Genomic DNA, 16,937 nt, shown 5'->3' on the forward strand with positions numbered 1-16,937 from the left:
GTTTGATCACCGCGCCACGTGACGATCCAATCATAAACGTTACTCTTTAAGTTAAAGGTGGTACACCATTTCGGGAGATCAATGTCCGTAATTCTGCATTATCTTATTAAGAAGAGGAACCCCTAGAAGTTCATTCTTACTTTCTGTTTTACTTGGGCCGGAGCCGTAATTTTTTGCGTTAATTTGCCGCAAGTGCTAATTTGTATATTTGCCATACATGGAATCGTTGTATGTTGCTATTCTGAAAGTGGCCACGAGGTGTCAGTGCAGGAGCAACAAGGAGGCTGGAAGGCTCACAACGTGACGTTTAGAGTGTAACCCTTAAGATCAGAGTTAACAGTTGCTGATTGAATGCAATTCAGGATTTACAATGACATTCTTTATTTCAATATGGTGAGGCTGACAATGTCTCCACTAAGTTAAACTTCGGCATATCTGAATGCAGAAACTCCTTTCCTCGGACAAAGCAATGCATAAGAATGCTCCCAAACCTTCGGGGGACAATAGATCCCACTTGCCCCCAAAGTTGATACACCAACTCTCTGAGTGCGTAAATATCCCAACAGTCAACAGGTCGACTATGCCTGTGACCATGTTAGATGCGCTAGGCAAAGTGACAATGCCAGTCTGGTCTGCAGGCATCCTTGAACGTGGTCAGAATGGTGCTAAACAATATTTAAAGAGCAAACAGGAGGAAATCTGCAGATGCTGGAAATTCAAACAACAACACACACAAAATGCTGGTGGAAGGGACTCGGCCAGAAACGTCGACAGCGCTTCTCCCTATAGATGCTGCCTGGCCTGCTGAGTTCCACCAGCATTTTCTGTGTGTTGTTAGCATAAGCATTAGGTTTGTCTGAGGTAGATGAATGCACCGTACGGTCAAAATGGATCTAGTCCTTGCCCGGCGTAGAATACAATTAAACTCTTCTCGGGCTTCCAGCCGGGTAAAGGTATCGATCTCAACCGACGTTTCGTTGACACTCTCTGCCATAGTCATCAGGGATAATCCCCGGGCCTCTCTAGTCCGGTGGTATTTATACCCCGGCCGTGCGTTCCTCTCTCCTGGATACTCACACTTATACACACACTATAACATTAACAACATATTACCCAGAAACGTATACAGCCACTAATTAATTAAACGGGCCGATACATATGTTGGCACAGTTTCTTATATACATATACATACATGACATTCTCTCATTTTCAAACACTCGTGCACCATTTACAGTCACACGATGTCACTCTTCCACCCCCCCCCCCCCACACACACGCGAACAAACACGATCACATCCGTGTGCAACTACACTACCGCGTATACATGGCCTTTATTTAACGCTCTTCTATCGAATTGTTCAGCCATATCCACTGTCCAACTGAGATTCGGTCAAACGTGCCCTCTCCGTTGCTAGCATGCACTCACAGTCGTGCTCTTCCACGCCAACACTTCACGTGCGCACTTTTGCTCGCAATCTCAAATGCAGAATGTTTGTTGCAAACGTGACCTCTCACGCCCACACGAACACACCGAGCGCCGCGCTCCCGACCACGTATCTGACTGCCAGCACTACCGCCATTTCGGGAGCGACTTGCACCGGGAGCCGATGTTCCATCCGGCCGGGATGAGCGTCGGTGAGTTCTGCGGCCCGCTCCAGTCTGCGTCCTGGAGTCAGGTGCTAAACGTCGTCAGCCCAGGTGAGGTCCCAAAACAGCCGTCCCGACTACCCTCCCGTCCCCTCAGACCGAAACTCCTCACCCGATATGCTCTCTTTCCGGATACGCATACAACTCAGTGCTACCTCGAGACATCCTCCCCTCTTACCTTTCCTCCGTCATTAGAGACTCACAACACCCGGGGATCCCATTTACGCCATTGGGATCAGGGACTCCACCAGGTCTCCCGCCCGAACAATTCACTCACCCCCGAACTGCGAAATCCTGTTGCTCGTCACTCCTCAATTGCTCTGCCTCCAACACTCAAACAATGTCTTCCGGCACCCCACTGTCTCTCCCGGAGAACAACTCGCCACTCATTCCTAACACACCCTGCCCTTACCTCTACAAACCTCTTCTTGACAACTGCCCCCACCACACCAAATCCCGAGGGCCTACCGTCCCATCCAGCCCGATACCGCTCATCACCAAACACACTGTCCCTGCTCCAACCCACTAGTTCACCAAAGACCCTATCTGCCACAACCCTACCCGTCACTCGACCTCACCCCCTCTGAAACTCTCTTCCCTTTCTCCGGAAATCTCACGGATTCCCCAGTCACCATCCGCTGTGAGTTTCCACCAGGGTAGGGCGGAAGTTCCTCCAGCATCTCCTTCCCAGAACCGTGCAACTCACAGTGGCAGCCTTCCATTCATCAAAACCTGCGCTGTGACTGACTTTGGAACATGGTCCAGGTACGTACTGTACTCCCTTCCTGTCGCCCCACGCCACGTCTGAATCCTAGACTCCATCTCCCCTATTCTGAGCTAAAGTTCTTCAAGCTGGAGTCCCTCTTACTGCCTATCTCACCGGCTCCAACAAACTACAGACACAACAGTTCACGGAGTCACTCTTGTCTGCCCTGATTTCTTACTAATTGAATTCTTTCAGTGTAAACCCGCACTGTTGCCCTTGCTGATTGAAGTCCACTCTGCACAGAAACTACGCTCCGCTGGGGCACTGCGCAGTTTGCTAAAACGCACCAAAGATGACCAAGTTGTAAATTTGAATCGGCTATTGCTTGTATCATCCGTGTCCCGAGGACAGGTTTCTGCAGTGGAAGCGAGTGATCCACATTGAGTCCTTGCAGGTATTGGGCTCGGAAGGAGACCAGTGATGCAGGATTTTGTGTTTATAACAATCCAGTAGATTTTGTGGTTATCATTACTGAGATCAGTAGTAGTTCATGTTTATTGTTACTCAACCATACATGTACATACAAACAGCTAAACGAAACATCTTTCCTCTGGGGCCAAGGTGCAAAACGCTGTACAGAGTCACAGGCAGCACCTATAGTTACAGTCAAGTTCATAGCGTCACAAAATAATATTAGCTCGGGTCCCTGAATTGCTTGGCCTGCCGATGAACAGGTTGATACAAAGCGCAAGGTGCATGTTCGTGTAAGACAGCATAATGTTGCAGGCATTATTAGAATAAAACTATTTTGAAATGTCACCCTCTGATGTTAATGTAATAACTTTTCGAAATTGGACTTTCTTCCTGAGACGTAGTTGTCTTCCCGGGTATGTGAATAGGCTCCGCAGAGAAGGACGAGATGGACATAGTGGGGTGGTTCCCTGAGCAAACTGTCCAGTTCATCTGGCAAAATGCCGCATCGCCAGACCTTTCCAACAGGCACCAAGACCTCGCCTGGCTGGCGGTGAGAGGGGCCCTCCCAGTCCGACCCCTCCTGTACGCCCGGAACGTCGTCTCCACACCCCTCTGCCCACGGGAGGACTGCAGAGAGGAGGAGTCAGCGACCCACCTCTACACACTGTGTGTTCGCGGAGAAGGTGTGGAGGAGGATGGAAGGGGCAGTGTCCAGGTTCATTCCTAGCAGCTGCGTAACAGAGGAATCTCTGATCTACGGGCTGTTCGCGGGGACGCACACGGAGACCAAAATCCGGTGCTGTTGGCAGATCATCAACTGGGTGAAAGACGCTCTTTGGTCGGCCCGAAACTTGATGGTCTACTAGAACACTGAGTTGTCTGGCAGATTCTCGGCTGCAGGAGTACGTGCTGATGGATGCACTCAATCTTGGTGCAGCCACCGCAGGGGTCCGATGGGGAAGGACCACAGTCTAGGGTTCTTCTCCCGCGGGAGATTAGTGGTGGTGGGTGGGGGGGGGGGGTGTTGGGTGTATACCCCCTGAATGTAAATATGAAAGAACACAGTGCCACTTGGGTGGCGAAAAGTCTGAAAATGTAAAGACAGTAATGGAAACCATTCTAACGAATTGAAAGTCATTGAATTGTTTACTGTATAAAATTTTATTTTTAAATAAAGTCTATTTCGTTTAATAAAAAAACTGTTGGAAGAGGTAGCAAAGATGTTGGTTTGCCACTGCTGTGTAACTGCCCCCACGGAGTCACTCGGCCGTAGGTAAAGTGAAATGAAGAGTCTTGAGTCAAACTGTCAGGTGTGGGGTGTAAGTCTGCGACTGGACAGTGATGTGGAGACAAATGGCAAAGAGAACAGTTGGAGAAAGAAAGTAACACAGTGAAGCCTCTGCTTGATTAGTTTTTTAAAATTGAACAAAATATACTTTACTCCAAAATAAAATTATGTACAATAACCATTCAAAGACGGTCAGTTATTTACAGGGTTGGTACCATTGCTGTCCTTACATTTTCAAAGTTCTAATGCTTTGTCACCCACGTGGCACTTTGTTCTTTAATATTTACTTTCAATGGGTATAGCCCCAACCCCGCCACCCTGCCCTCAACTGCCACGGAAGAAGGACCCTAGACTGTGGTCCTTCCCCAGCGGGCCCTTGCGGTGGCTGCACCGAGTTTGCGTGCGTCCCTCAGCACGTACTCCTGCAGGCGAGAATGTACCAGTCGGCAGCATTCCCCCACGGACATCTCCGAGTGCTGATAGACCATCAGGTTTCGGCCTGACCAAAGAGCGTCTTTGACCGAGTTGATGATCTGCCAGCAGCTCCGGATGTTGGTCTCGGCGTGCATCCCCGGGAACAGCCCGTAGATCAGAGAGTCCTCTGTTACGCAGCTGCTGGGGATGAACCGTGACACCCTCCTCCACATGAATAGCCACTTTGAGTGGAAGCAAATCGTTATTCTATTGTTCATTGCATTATCAGGGGAAAGCGCGAACGCAGTCCCCACTACCACAAATTGTGCAGTCGAGTATCCCGCATTTGGGGATATCGCAGGCGTCAGCACACCCGGAGTGCAATGGGACAGCCTCGTCCCGGAACCTCGGCCGTCATGATCACCGACGGTTCCCTGCCAGGTAAGTATGTTTGATCACACCGCCACGTGACGATCCAATCGTAAACGTTACTCTTTAAGTTAAAGGTGACACACCATTTCGGGAGATCAATGTCCGTAATTCTGCATTATTTTATTAAGAGGAAGAAACCCTAGAAGTTCATTCTTACTTTCTGTTTTTCTCGGGCCGCAGCTGGAATTTTTTGCGTTAATTTGCCGCAAGTGCTAATTTGTATATTTGCCATACATGGAATCGTTGTATGTTGCTATTCTGAAAGTGGCCACGAGGTGTCAGTGCAGGAGCAACAAGGAGTCTGGAAGGCTCACAACGTGACGTTTAGAGTGTAACCCTTAAATCAGAGTTAACAGTTGCTGATTGAATGCAATTCAGGATTTACAATGACATTCTTTATTTCAATATGGTGAGGCTGACAATGTCTCCACTAAGTTAAACTTCGGCATATCTGAATGCAGAAACTCCTTTCCTCGGACAAAGCAATGCATAAGAATGCTCCCAAACCTTCGGGGGACAATAGATCCCACTTGCACCCAAAGTTGATACACCAACTCGCTGAGGCCACCGAGCACAGATGCCAGCTTCATGAGGAATGTCAATACCACTGGGACCTACGGGGGCACGGGAGAGTGGGGAGGGAAACTGAGGGAGTCCTTGAGCGAGATTCGGTGCTGTAGTACTGATGTATTTGTGTATGTGAGGAAGGGCGGCAGGAGGTTTGGGGGGGGGGGGCAAAGAGAAGGTTACTCGCACTAATGGTGAATACTTGGAGCATTAATTGTGCTTGATTTTGAATTATTTGGGAAATCAAGAACATCGTTCAAACGTGAGATTGCGCGCCAGAGCCGTGTTTCCAAACCGAAGTGAAACGGTTTGGCTCGATCAGTGAGGCGAATCTGACGAACAGGATGTGTGTGTGTGTGTGTGTGTGTGTGTGTGTGTGTGTGTGTGTGTGTGTGTGTGTGTGTGTGTTTACATGTTAACGTGTGTGAACATATGAAAATATGACAGTGTGAGCGGGTGCAGAGTGCATGTACAGATGGCAGCGTGCTGAAGTCCGGGAACGGATTTAACTCATTGAATGATTGTGTGAGTGTGTGCCGTCGTCATTACTCACATGCATACTCACACTTACACACATACTGTAATATTACCGAAATGTTACCTAGAAACGTATACAGCCTCTGAACGAGAACATAGAACCACAGAACATTACAGCACAGAAACAGGCCTTTTGACCCTTCTTGGCTGTGCCGAAACATTTTTCTGACTAGTCCCACTGACCTACACCTGGCCCATATCCCTCCATATCCCTCTCATCCATGTACCTGTTCAAGTTTTTCTTATATGTTAAAAGCGAGCCCGCATTACCACTTCATCTGGCAGCTCATCCCACACTCACACCACTCTCTGTGTGAAGAAGCCCCCCACCCAATGTTCCCTTTAAACTTTCCCCCCTTCACCCTTAACCCATGTCCTCTGGTTTTATTCTCCCCTGGCCTCAGTGGAAAAAAACCTGCTTGCATTCACTCTATCTATGCCCATCATAATTTTATAAACCTCTATTAAGCCTTCCCTCATTCTTCTTTGCTCTAGGGAATAAAGTCCTAATCTATTCAACCTTTCTCTATAACTCATTTTCTCAAGTCCCGGCAACATCCTTGTAAACCTTCTCTGCACTCTTTCAACCTTATTAATTATCCTGCACAAATTATCCAAATTCAGCCTCACCAATGCCTTATACAACCTCAGCATTACATTCCAACTCTTACACTAAATATTTTGATTTATAAAGGCCAAAGTACCAAAAGCTCTCTTTACTACCTTATCTAACTACCCTATCCACTTTTAGGGAACTTTGTATCTGTATTCCTAGATCCCTCTGTTCTACTGCACTCCTCAGTGCCCTACCATTTACCTTGTATGTTCTACCGTGGTTTTTCCTTCCAAAATGCAATACCTCACTCTTGTCTGTATTAAACTCCATCAGCCATTTTTCAGCCCATTTTTCCAGCTGGTCCAAAACCCTCTGCAAGCTTTGAAAACCTTCCTCACTGTCCACTACACCTCCAATCTTTGTATCATCAGCAAATTTGCTGATCCAATTTACCACATTATCATCCAGATCATTGATATAGATTACAACTAACAATGGACCCAGTACAGATCCCTGTGGCACACCACTAGTCACAGGCCTCCACTCAGAGAAGCAATCCTCTACTACCACTCTTTGACTTCTTCTATTGAGCCAATGTCTAATCCAATTTACTGCCTCACCATGTATACCTAGCTAACAACTGGAAAAAGTAACACAGCAAAAGTATTCAACATGATCAGCTCCCAGGAATGCAGACCTCTGATTGGTGAGTTATTTGAAGTCAAAGTAGCGCATTATTCTGTCTCTCTTGACATTATCAGGGGAAAGCACAACCGCAGTCCCCCACTACCACAAATGAGATTCCCGCATTTGGAGATATCGCACACCCGAAGTGCAATGGGATTTTTTTTTCTCAAATATACTTTATTTAGAAATAGTACAAAATAAAATGATTACAAAAACTATTCATTGACTCTGAGTCCTTATTCACTAAATAAAATTATCTACAATAAATCATGCGTTCACTCTCCGTCCTCCCGCAGGTGGCAGGTGGCTCGCAGGAGGCAGTGGTCTGAGAGGAACACCGGCGTGACATCGGTGGTTCTGACCGTGAGGGGCTCTGACAGGAAGAGGAAGTGGACCCGGGAACGGGCTGAGCCGTCCGATCGTGTCCAAGGTGGCTTGCGGCTGAGCTCCACCTGTGGGATCGCCAAAGGCGTCGCGCAGCTTGGCTGTCTTTACCGTTTCCATCAGGAGTCTGGAGGTACTGTCCAGCCTGCCGTCGGCGCTGCCGGATCGTCCAGCCGCATCAATGGTGCAGTTGAACTCTCCGGACAGAACGACCGGTCACCAGCAGCGGTGGGAGCCGCTCGCTCCGCACGGGGGAGGCGGACACGGTGATCAGCCGGAGGGGAGTGCCCCGGTAACTTCCTGTCGTCTATCACGCAGGCCTTAGACGACGGCAAGCGGGAGAGTGTGGAGCAGCCGCTGACCCTGGACGGGCTGACTGGCTCCGTCCGTTCCTTTGAGTCGGGTAGGACTCCCGGAAGCGACGGCTTACCGGTCGGGTTGTATTCAGCTCTGTGGAACCGGATGGGCCCCGACCTGCTGGAAGTGAACAACGCTACGCTGCTGGCAGGCAGCATGTCCGAATCCATGCGGAAGGGCATCATCACCCTCATCTACAAGCAGAAGGGGGAGAGGGAAGACATTAGGAATTGGAGGCCCATCTCTCCTGAATGTGGACTACAAGATCCTGTCCGTCTATCGCCAACAGGGTCAAGTCTGCACTGGAGCAGGTGATCCACCCGGACCAAACCTGTGCTGTACCGGGCAGGGAGATCTCAGACAGCCTCGCGCTGCTGAGGGACACCATCGCCTCCGTGCAGGACAGGTGGTGGATGCCTGCCTGGTCAGCTTGGACCAGGACAAAGCCTTCGACAGGATATCGCACACGTACATGGCGGATGTACTCTCCAAAATGGGATTTGAGGAGGGAATCCGGAATTGGATCAAACTGCTCGACACCGACATCTGTAGCGCAGTCCAGGTCAACGGGTGGGAAACAGACAGCTTCCCCATCAGGTCTGGAGTCAGGCAGGGCTGCCCTCTCTCCCCTGTCTTGTTCGTGTGCTGCATAGAACCCTTTGCCGAAGCCATCAGGAGGGATGGGGGCATAAGAGGGGTAACGCTGCCAGGCAGTGGAGGGACACGTCAAAACCTCCCTGTACATGGATGACGTCACCCTCTTCTGCTCCGATCCGAGCTCAGTTCGCAGGCAGATCAACATCTGCGAACAGTTCGAGCAGGCGTCGGGGGCCAGGGTCAACCGCACGAAGAGCGAAGCCGTGCTCTTCGGCAACTGGCCCGACCGATCCATCAGGGCTGATCACCAGGGGGTGTTGGGGATCTGGTTCGGAGGGGCCGAGGCGTGCAACAAGAACTGGCAGGAGCGGACTGCCAAGGTGAAACAGAAACTGGGGCTGTGGGGAGGGCGCTCCCTATCGATAGCGGGCAAGAACCTGGTCATCAGGTGTGAGGTGCTCTCAGGGCTGCTGTACACTGCGCAGAAGTGGCCAGTCCCCCGCTCCTTCAGCTCGGAAATCACCCGAGCCGTCGTCAGATTCGTCTGGGGATCCAAGATGGAGAGGGTCAGATGGACCACCATGCACAAGTCCCTGGACAACGGGGGCAAAAACGTCCCCAATGTCGCCCTCACCCTGATGGCCAGCTTCGTGTGTGGCTGCATCAGGTTGTGTGTGGATCCCAGGTACGTGGGCACCAAGTACCACTACGTGCCCAGGTTCTACCTGTCGTCCTGGCTACGAAGGATGGGTCTGGCCCCTTTCCCGCGCAACACCCCTGTCAGCTGGTCGTTGCCGCCATACCTGTCCTTCGCAGAGAAGTTCTTTCAGGTCAACGCCTTTGACCACAGGGCCATCAGGCAGTGGTCAGCACGTAAAGTCCTGCAGGCACTGCAGGAGAAGGACGAGATGGACACAGTGGGGTGGTTCCCTGAGCAGACTGTCCCGAAACTTGATGGTCTACCAGCACACGGAGATGTCCGTGGGGGAATGCTGCCGACTGTCACATTCTCGGCTCCAGGAGTACGTGCTGAGGGACGCACTCAAACTCGGTGCAGCCACCTCAAAGGCCCGGTGGGGAAGGACCACAGTCTAGGGTCCTTCTCCCGCGGGAGTGGTGGAGGGGTTGGGGGGCGGGGTGTAAACCGCTCAACAAGGGAATGTAAATATGGAATAACAGAGTGCCACGTGGGTGGTGAAAAGTGTGGGAACGTTAAGACTGTAAAGGAAACAGTTGTAAAGGACTGAGAGTCATTGAATGGTTTATGGTACATAATTTTATTCTTTAATTGGAGTCTGGAGGTCAGTACGGGAGTCGCTGTGCAGCCACCGAGCACAGATGCCAGCCTCAGGAAGAATGGCAATAGCAGCCCTGGGACCTGCGGGGCGGGGTGCTTGACCACCCCCAGAATAACTGTCTTGTGGAATGGTTTACAAAACCGATTGGCCCAACAGGCTTAGGCGGGCGTGGGTGGAGGAGTTTCAGCCGGAGAGGAATCTGAATGGGAAGGAGGATGTGAAGCGCCTTCATAGAGGAAAAGGGCCAGATGAGGGAATGACAATGTGGAAAATACTGAAGCCAACCATATTGGGATATATATTTTAAAGCGGTGAAAGGGATCGTATTGCGTTTGTCCTGAAAAATTGAAGCCACATAACAGGAATCTCAAAAGGTCTATTGGCCATTCCTAAGGAAATTTGCGTATGGAATCAAGGAATTATCCAGACCCTTGGAGACGTCTTGTCCAGAGAGGGAACGCAGCGAAGAGACTGATCTAAATTAATTGTATAGTCAGGGACTGCAGAATCTATGGAGATGAAGATTGAAGATGAGATTTACTTGTCACAGATACATTGACACATGCAGTGAAATGCGTAGTTTGTGTCAAATCACATCAGAGATGATCGTTCTCAGGGCAACCGGCAACTGTCGCTACGTTCCGAAGCCTGCACCGCATATTCTCAGTTTACTAGTAAGCCTTTGCGAGGAAACCGGAACACTAGGCGGTGACAAGAACATACAAACTTCTTACAGATAGTGGCGGGAATTGGAACGGATCTAACACAGAGGCTGGTTGGATATGGGGAGGACGCCGAATGAAATGAAGTGCTTGATGAAGAATTCCGTCTTCGAAAATGCGGAAGCGGATAAAGTAAAGCTCTGCTGAAAGGATTAAGGACAAAAGCGATTGGACGGGTTTATTCACGAAATCTGCTTTTCGTCGCATGATCAGGGGAGAGCGCGAACGCAGTCCCCCGCTACCACAAATTGTGCAGTCGAGTATCCCGCATTTGGGGATATCGCAGGCGTCAGCACACCCGGAGTGCAATGGGACAGCCTCGTCCTGGAACCTCGGCCCTCCTGATCACCGACGGTTCCCTGCCAGGTAAGTATGTTTGATCACAGCGCCACGTGACGATCCAATCGTAAACGTTACTCTTTAATTTAAAGGTGGTACACCATTTCGGGAGATCAATGTCCGTAATTCTGCATTATCTTATTAAGAAGAAGAACCCCTAGAAGTTCATTCTTACTTTCTGTTCTTCTTGGGACGGAGACGTAATTTTTTGCGTTAATTTGCCGCAAGTGCTAATTTGTATATTTGCCATACATGGAATCGTTGTATGTTGCTATTCTGAATGTGGCCACGAGGTGTCAGTGCAGGAGCAACAAGGAGTCTGGAAGGCTCACAACGTGACGTTTAGAGTGTAACCCTTAAGATCAGAGTTAACAGTTGCTGATTGAATGCAATTCAGGATTTACAATGACATTCTTTATTTCAATATGGTGAGGCTGACAATGTCTCCACTAAGTTAAACTTCGGCATATCTGAATGCAGAAACTCCTTTCCTCGGACAAAGCAATGCATAAGAATGCTCCCAAACCTTCGGGGGACAATAGATCCCACTTGCCCCCAAAGTTGATACACCAACTCTCTGAGGCCACCGAGCACAGATGCCAGCTTCAGGAGGAATGTCAATACCACTGGGACCTACGGGGGCACGGGAGAGTGGGGAGGGAAACTGAGGGAGTCCTTGAGCGAGATTCGGTGCTGTAGTACTGATGTATTTGTGTATGTGAGGAAGGGCGGCAGGAGGTTTGGGGGGGGGGCAAAGAGAAGGTTACTCGCACTAATGGTGAATACTTGGAGCATTAATTGTGCTTGATTTTGAATTATTTGGGAAATCAAGAACATCGTTCAAACGTGAGATTGCGCGCCAGAGCCGTGTTTCCAAACCGAAGTGAAACGGTTTGGCTCGATCAGTGAGGCGAATCTGACGAACAGGATGTGTGTGTGTGTGTGTGTGTGTGTGTGTGTGTGTGTGTGTGTATGTGTGTGTGTGTGTGTGTGTGTGTGTTTACATGTTAACGTGTGTGAACATATGAAAGTTTGACAGTGTGAGCGGGTGCAGAGTGCATGTACAGATGGCAGCGTGCTGAAGTCCGGGAACGGATTTAACTCATTGAATGATTGTGTGAGTGTGTGCGGTCGTCATTACTCACATGCATACTCACACTTACACACATACTGTAATATTACCGAAATGTTACCTAGAAACGTATACAGCCTCTGAACGAGAACATAGAACCACAGAACATTACAGCACAGAAACAGGCCTTTTGACCCTTCTTGGCTGTGCCGAAACATTTTTCTGACTAGTCCCACTGACCTACACCTGGCCCATATCCCTCCATATCCCTCTCATCCATGTACCTGTTCAAGTTTTTCTTATATGTTAAAAGCGAGCCCGCATTACCACTTCATCTGGCAGCTCATCCCACACTCACACCACTCTCTGTGTGAAGAAGCCCCCCACCCAATGTTCCCTTTAAACTTTCCCCCCTTCACCCTTAACCCATGTCCTCTGGTTTTATTCTCCCCTGGCCTCAGTGGAAAAAAACCTGCTTGCATTCACTCTATCTATGCCCATCATAATTTTATAAACCTCTATTAAGCCTTCCCTCATTCTTCTTTGCTCTAGGGAATAAAGTCCTAATCTATTCAACCTTTCTCTATAACTCATTTTCTCAAGTCCCGGCAACATCCTTGTAAACCTTCTCTGCACTCTTTCAACCTTATTAATTATCCTGCACAAATTATCCAAATTCAGCCTCACCAATGCCTTATACAACCTCAGCATTACATTCCAACTCTTACACTAAATATTTTGATTTATAAAGGCCAAAGTACCAAAAGCTCTCTTTACTACCTTATCTAACTACCTTATCCACTTTTAGGGAACTTTGTATCTGTATTCCTAGATCCCTCTGTTCTACTGCACTCCTCAGTGCCCTACCATTTACCTTATATGTTCTACCGTGGTTTTTCCTTCCAAAATGCAATACCTCACTCTTGTCTGTATTAAACTCCATCAGCCATTTTTCAGCCCATTTTTCCAGCTGGTCCAAAACCCTCTGCAAGCTTTGAAAACCTTCCTCACTGTCCACTACACCTCCAATCTTTGTATCATCAGCAAATTTGCTGATCCAATTTACCACATTATCATCCAGATCATTGATATAGATTACAACTAACAATGGACCCAGTACAGATCCCTGTGGCACACCACTAGTCACAGGCCTCCACTCAGAGAAGCAATCCTCTACTACCACTCTTTGACTTCTTCTATTGAGCCAATGTCTAATCCAATTTACTGCCTCACCATGTATACCTAGCTAACAACTGGAAAAAGTAACACAGCAAAAGTATTCAACATGATCAGCTCCCAGGAATGCAGACCTCTGATTGGTGAGTTATTTGAAGTCAAAGTAGCGCATTATTCTGTCTCTCTTGACATTATCAGGGGAAAGCACAACCGCAGTCCCCCACTACCACAAATGAGATTCCCGCATTTGGAGATATCGCACACCCGAAGTGCAATGGGATTTTTTTTTCTCAAATATACTTTATTTAGAAATAGTACAAAATAAAATGATTACAAAAACTATTCATTGACTCTGAGTCCTTATTCACTAAATAAAATTATCTACAATAAATCATGCGTTCACTCTCCGTCCTCCCGCAGGTGGCAGGTGGCTCGCAGGAGGCAGTGGTCTGAGCGGAACACCGGCGTGACATCGGTGGTTCTGACCGTGAGGGGCTCTGACAGGAAGAGGAAGTGGACCCGGGAACGGGCTGAGCCGTCCGATCGTGTCCAAGGTGGCTTGCGGCTGAGCTCCACCTGTGGGATCGCCAAAGGCGTCGCGCAGCTTGGCTGTCTTTACCGTTTCCATCAGGAGTCTGGAGGTACTGTCCAGCCTGCCGTCGGCGCTGCCGGATCGTCCAGCCGCATCAATGGTGCAGTTGAACTCTCCGGACAGAACGACCGGTCACCAGCAGCGGTGGGAGCCGCTCGCTCCGCACGGGGGAGGCGGACACGGTGATCAGCCGGAGGGGAGTGCCCCGGTAACTTCCTGTCGTCTATCACGCAGGCCTTAGACGACGGCAAGCGGGAGAGTGTGGAGCAGCCGCTGACCGTGGACGGGCTGACTGGCTCCGTCCGTTCCTTTGAGTCGGGTAGGACTCCCGGAAGCGACGGCTTACCGGTCGGGTTGTATTCGGCTCTGTGGAACCGGATGGGCCCCGACCTGCTGGAAGTGAACAACGCTACGCTGCTGGCAGGCAGCATGTCCGAATCCATGCGGAAGGGCATCATCACCCTCATCTACAAGCAGAAGGGGGAGAGGGAAGACATTAGGAATTGGAGGCCCATCTCTCCTGAATGTGGACTACAAGATCCTGTCCGTCTATCGCCAACAGGGTCAAGTCTGCACTGGAGCAGGTGATCCACCCGGACCAAACCTGTGCTGTACCGGGCAGGGAGATCTCAGACAGCCTCGCGCTGCTGAGGGACACCATCGCCTCCGTGCAGGACAGGGGGGTGGACGCCTGCCTGGTCAGCTTGGACCAGGAGAAAGCCTTCGACAGGATATCGCACACGTACATGGCGGATGTACTCTCCAAAATGGGATTTGAGGAGGGAATCCGGAATTGGATCAAACTGCTCGACACCGACATCTGTAGCGCAGTCCAGGTCAACGGGTGGGAAACAGACAGCTTCCCCATCAGGTCTGGAGTCAGGCAGGGCTGCCCTCTCTCCCCTGTCTTGTTCGTGTGCTGCATAGAACCCTTTGCCGAAGCCATCAGGAGGGATGGGGGCATAAGAGGGGTAACGCTGCCAGGCAGTGGAGGGACACGTCAAAACCTCCCTGTACATGGATGACGTCACCCTCTTCTGCTCCGATCCGAGGTCAGTTCGCAGGCAGATCAACATCTGCGAACAGTTCGAGCAGGCGTCGGGGGCCAGGGTCAACCGCACGAAGAGCGAAGCCATGCTCTTCGGCAACTGGCCCGACCGATCCATCAGGGCTGATCACCAGGGGATCTGGTTCGGAGGGGCCGAGGCGTGCAACAAGAACTGGCAGGAGCGGACTGCCAAGGTGAAACAGAAACTGGGGCTGTGGGGAGGGCGCTCCCTATCGATAGCGGGCAAGAACCTGGTCATCAGGTGTGAGGTGCTCTCAGGGCTGCTGTACACTGCGCAGAAGTGGCCAGTCCCCCGCTCCTTCAGCTCGGAAATCACCCGAGCCGTCGTCAGATTCGTCTGGGGATCCAAGATGGAGAGGGTCAGATGGACCACCATGCACAAGTCCCTGGACAACGGGGGCAAAAACGTCCCCAATGTCGCCCTCACCCTGATGGCCAGCTTCTTGTGTGGCTGCATCAGGTTGTGTGTGGATCCCAGGTACGTGGGCACCAAGTACCACTACGTGCCCAGGTTCTACCTGTCGTCCTGGCTACGAAGGATGGGTCTGGCCCCTTTCCCGCGCAACACCCCTGTCAGCTGGTCGTTGCCGCCATACCTGTCCTTCGCAGAGAAGTTCTTTCAGGTCAACGCCTTTGACCACAGGGCCATCAGGCAGTGGTCAGCACGTAAAGTCCTGCAGGCACTGCAGGAGAGGGACGAGATGGACACAGTGGGGTGGTTCCCTGAGCAGACTGTCCCGAAACTTGATGGTCTACCAGCACACGGAGATGTCCGTGGGGGAATGCTGCCGACTGTCACATTCTCGGCTCCAGGAGTACGTGCTGAGGGACGCACTCAAACTCGGTGCAGCCACCTCAAAGGCCCGGTGGGGAAGGACCACAGTCTAGGGTCCTTCTCCCGCGGGAGTGGTGGAGGGGTTGGGGGGCGGGGTGTAAACCGCTCAACAAGGGAATGTAAATATGGAATAACAGAGTGCCACGTGGGTGGTGAAAAGTGTGGGAACGTTAAGACTGTAAAGGAAACAGTTGTAAAGTACTGAGAGTCATTGAATGGTTTATGGTACATAATTTTATTCTTTAATTGGAGTCTGGAGGTCAGTACGGGAGTCGCTGTGCAGCCACCGAGCACAGATGCCAGCCTCAGGAAGAATGGCAATAGCAGCCCTGGGACCTGCGGGGCGGGGTGCTTGACCACCCCCAGAATAACTGTCTTGTGGAATGGTTTACAAAACCGATTGGCCCAACAGGCTTAGGCGGGCGTGGGTGGAGGAGTTTCAGCCGGAGAGGAATCTGAATGGGAAGGAGGATGTGAAGCGCCTTCATAGAGGAAAAGGGCCAGATGAGGGAATGACAATGTGGAAAATACTGAAGCCAACCATATTGGGATATATATTTTAAAGCGGTGAAAGGGATCGTATTGCGTTTGTCCTGAAAAATTGAAGCCACATAACAGGAATCTCAAAAGGTCTATTGGCCATTCCTAAGGAAATTTGCGTATGGAATCAAGGAATTATCCAGACCCTTGGAGACGTCTTGTCCAGAGAGGGAACGCAGCGAAGAGACTGATCTAAATTAATTGTATAGTCAGGGACTGCAGAATCTATGGAGATGAAGATTGAAGATGAGATTTACTTGTCACAGATACATTGACACATGCAGTGAAATGCGTAGTTTGTGTCAAATCACATCAGAGATGATCGTTCTCAGGGCAACCGGCAACTGTCGCTACGTTCCGAAGCCTGCACCGCATATTCTCAGTTTACTAGTAAGCCTTTGCTAGGAAACCGGAACACTAGGCGGTGACAAGAACATACAAACTTCTTACAGATAGTGGCGGGAATTGGAACGGATCTAACACAGAGGCTGGTTGGATATGGGGAGGACGCCGAATGAAATGAAGTGCTTGATGAAGAATTCCGTCTTCGAAAATGCGGAAGCGGATAAAGTAAAGCTCTGCTGAAAGGATTAAGGACAAAAGCGATTGGACGGGTTTATTCACGAAATCTGCTTTTCGTCGCATGAT

At 50.0% G+C, this 16,937-nt stretch overlaps 2 non-coding genes across 2 annotated transcripts; both read right to left on the minus strand.

Annotated features, from left to right (window-relative positions):
- Positions 1–4,816: 4,816 nt before the first annotated feature.
- Positions 4,817–4,978, minus strand: LOC132394892 (U1 spliceosomal RNA). Its single transcript, XR_009512438.1, has one exon. It is a non-coding gene; the product is annotated as a U1 spliceosomal RNA (small nuclear RNA).
- A 5,898-nt stretch (positions 4,979–10,876) lies between these two features.
- LOC132394886 (U1 spliceosomal RNA) lies at positions 10,877–11,040 on the minus strand. The gene has a single exon (XR_009512432.1). It is a non-coding gene; the product is annotated as a U1 spliceosomal RNA (small nuclear RNA).
- Positions 11,041–16,937: the final 5,897 nt, after the last annotated feature.

Source organism: Hypanus sabinus, chromosome 5, assembly GCF_030144855.1.
Source record: "Hypanus sabinus isolate sHypSab1 chromosome 5, sHypSab1.hap1, whole genome shotgun sequence".
In the NCBI taxonomy this organism is placed as follows: Eukaryota; Metazoa; Chordata; class Chondrichthyes; order Myliobatiformes; family Dasyatidae; genus Hypanus; species Hypanus sabinus.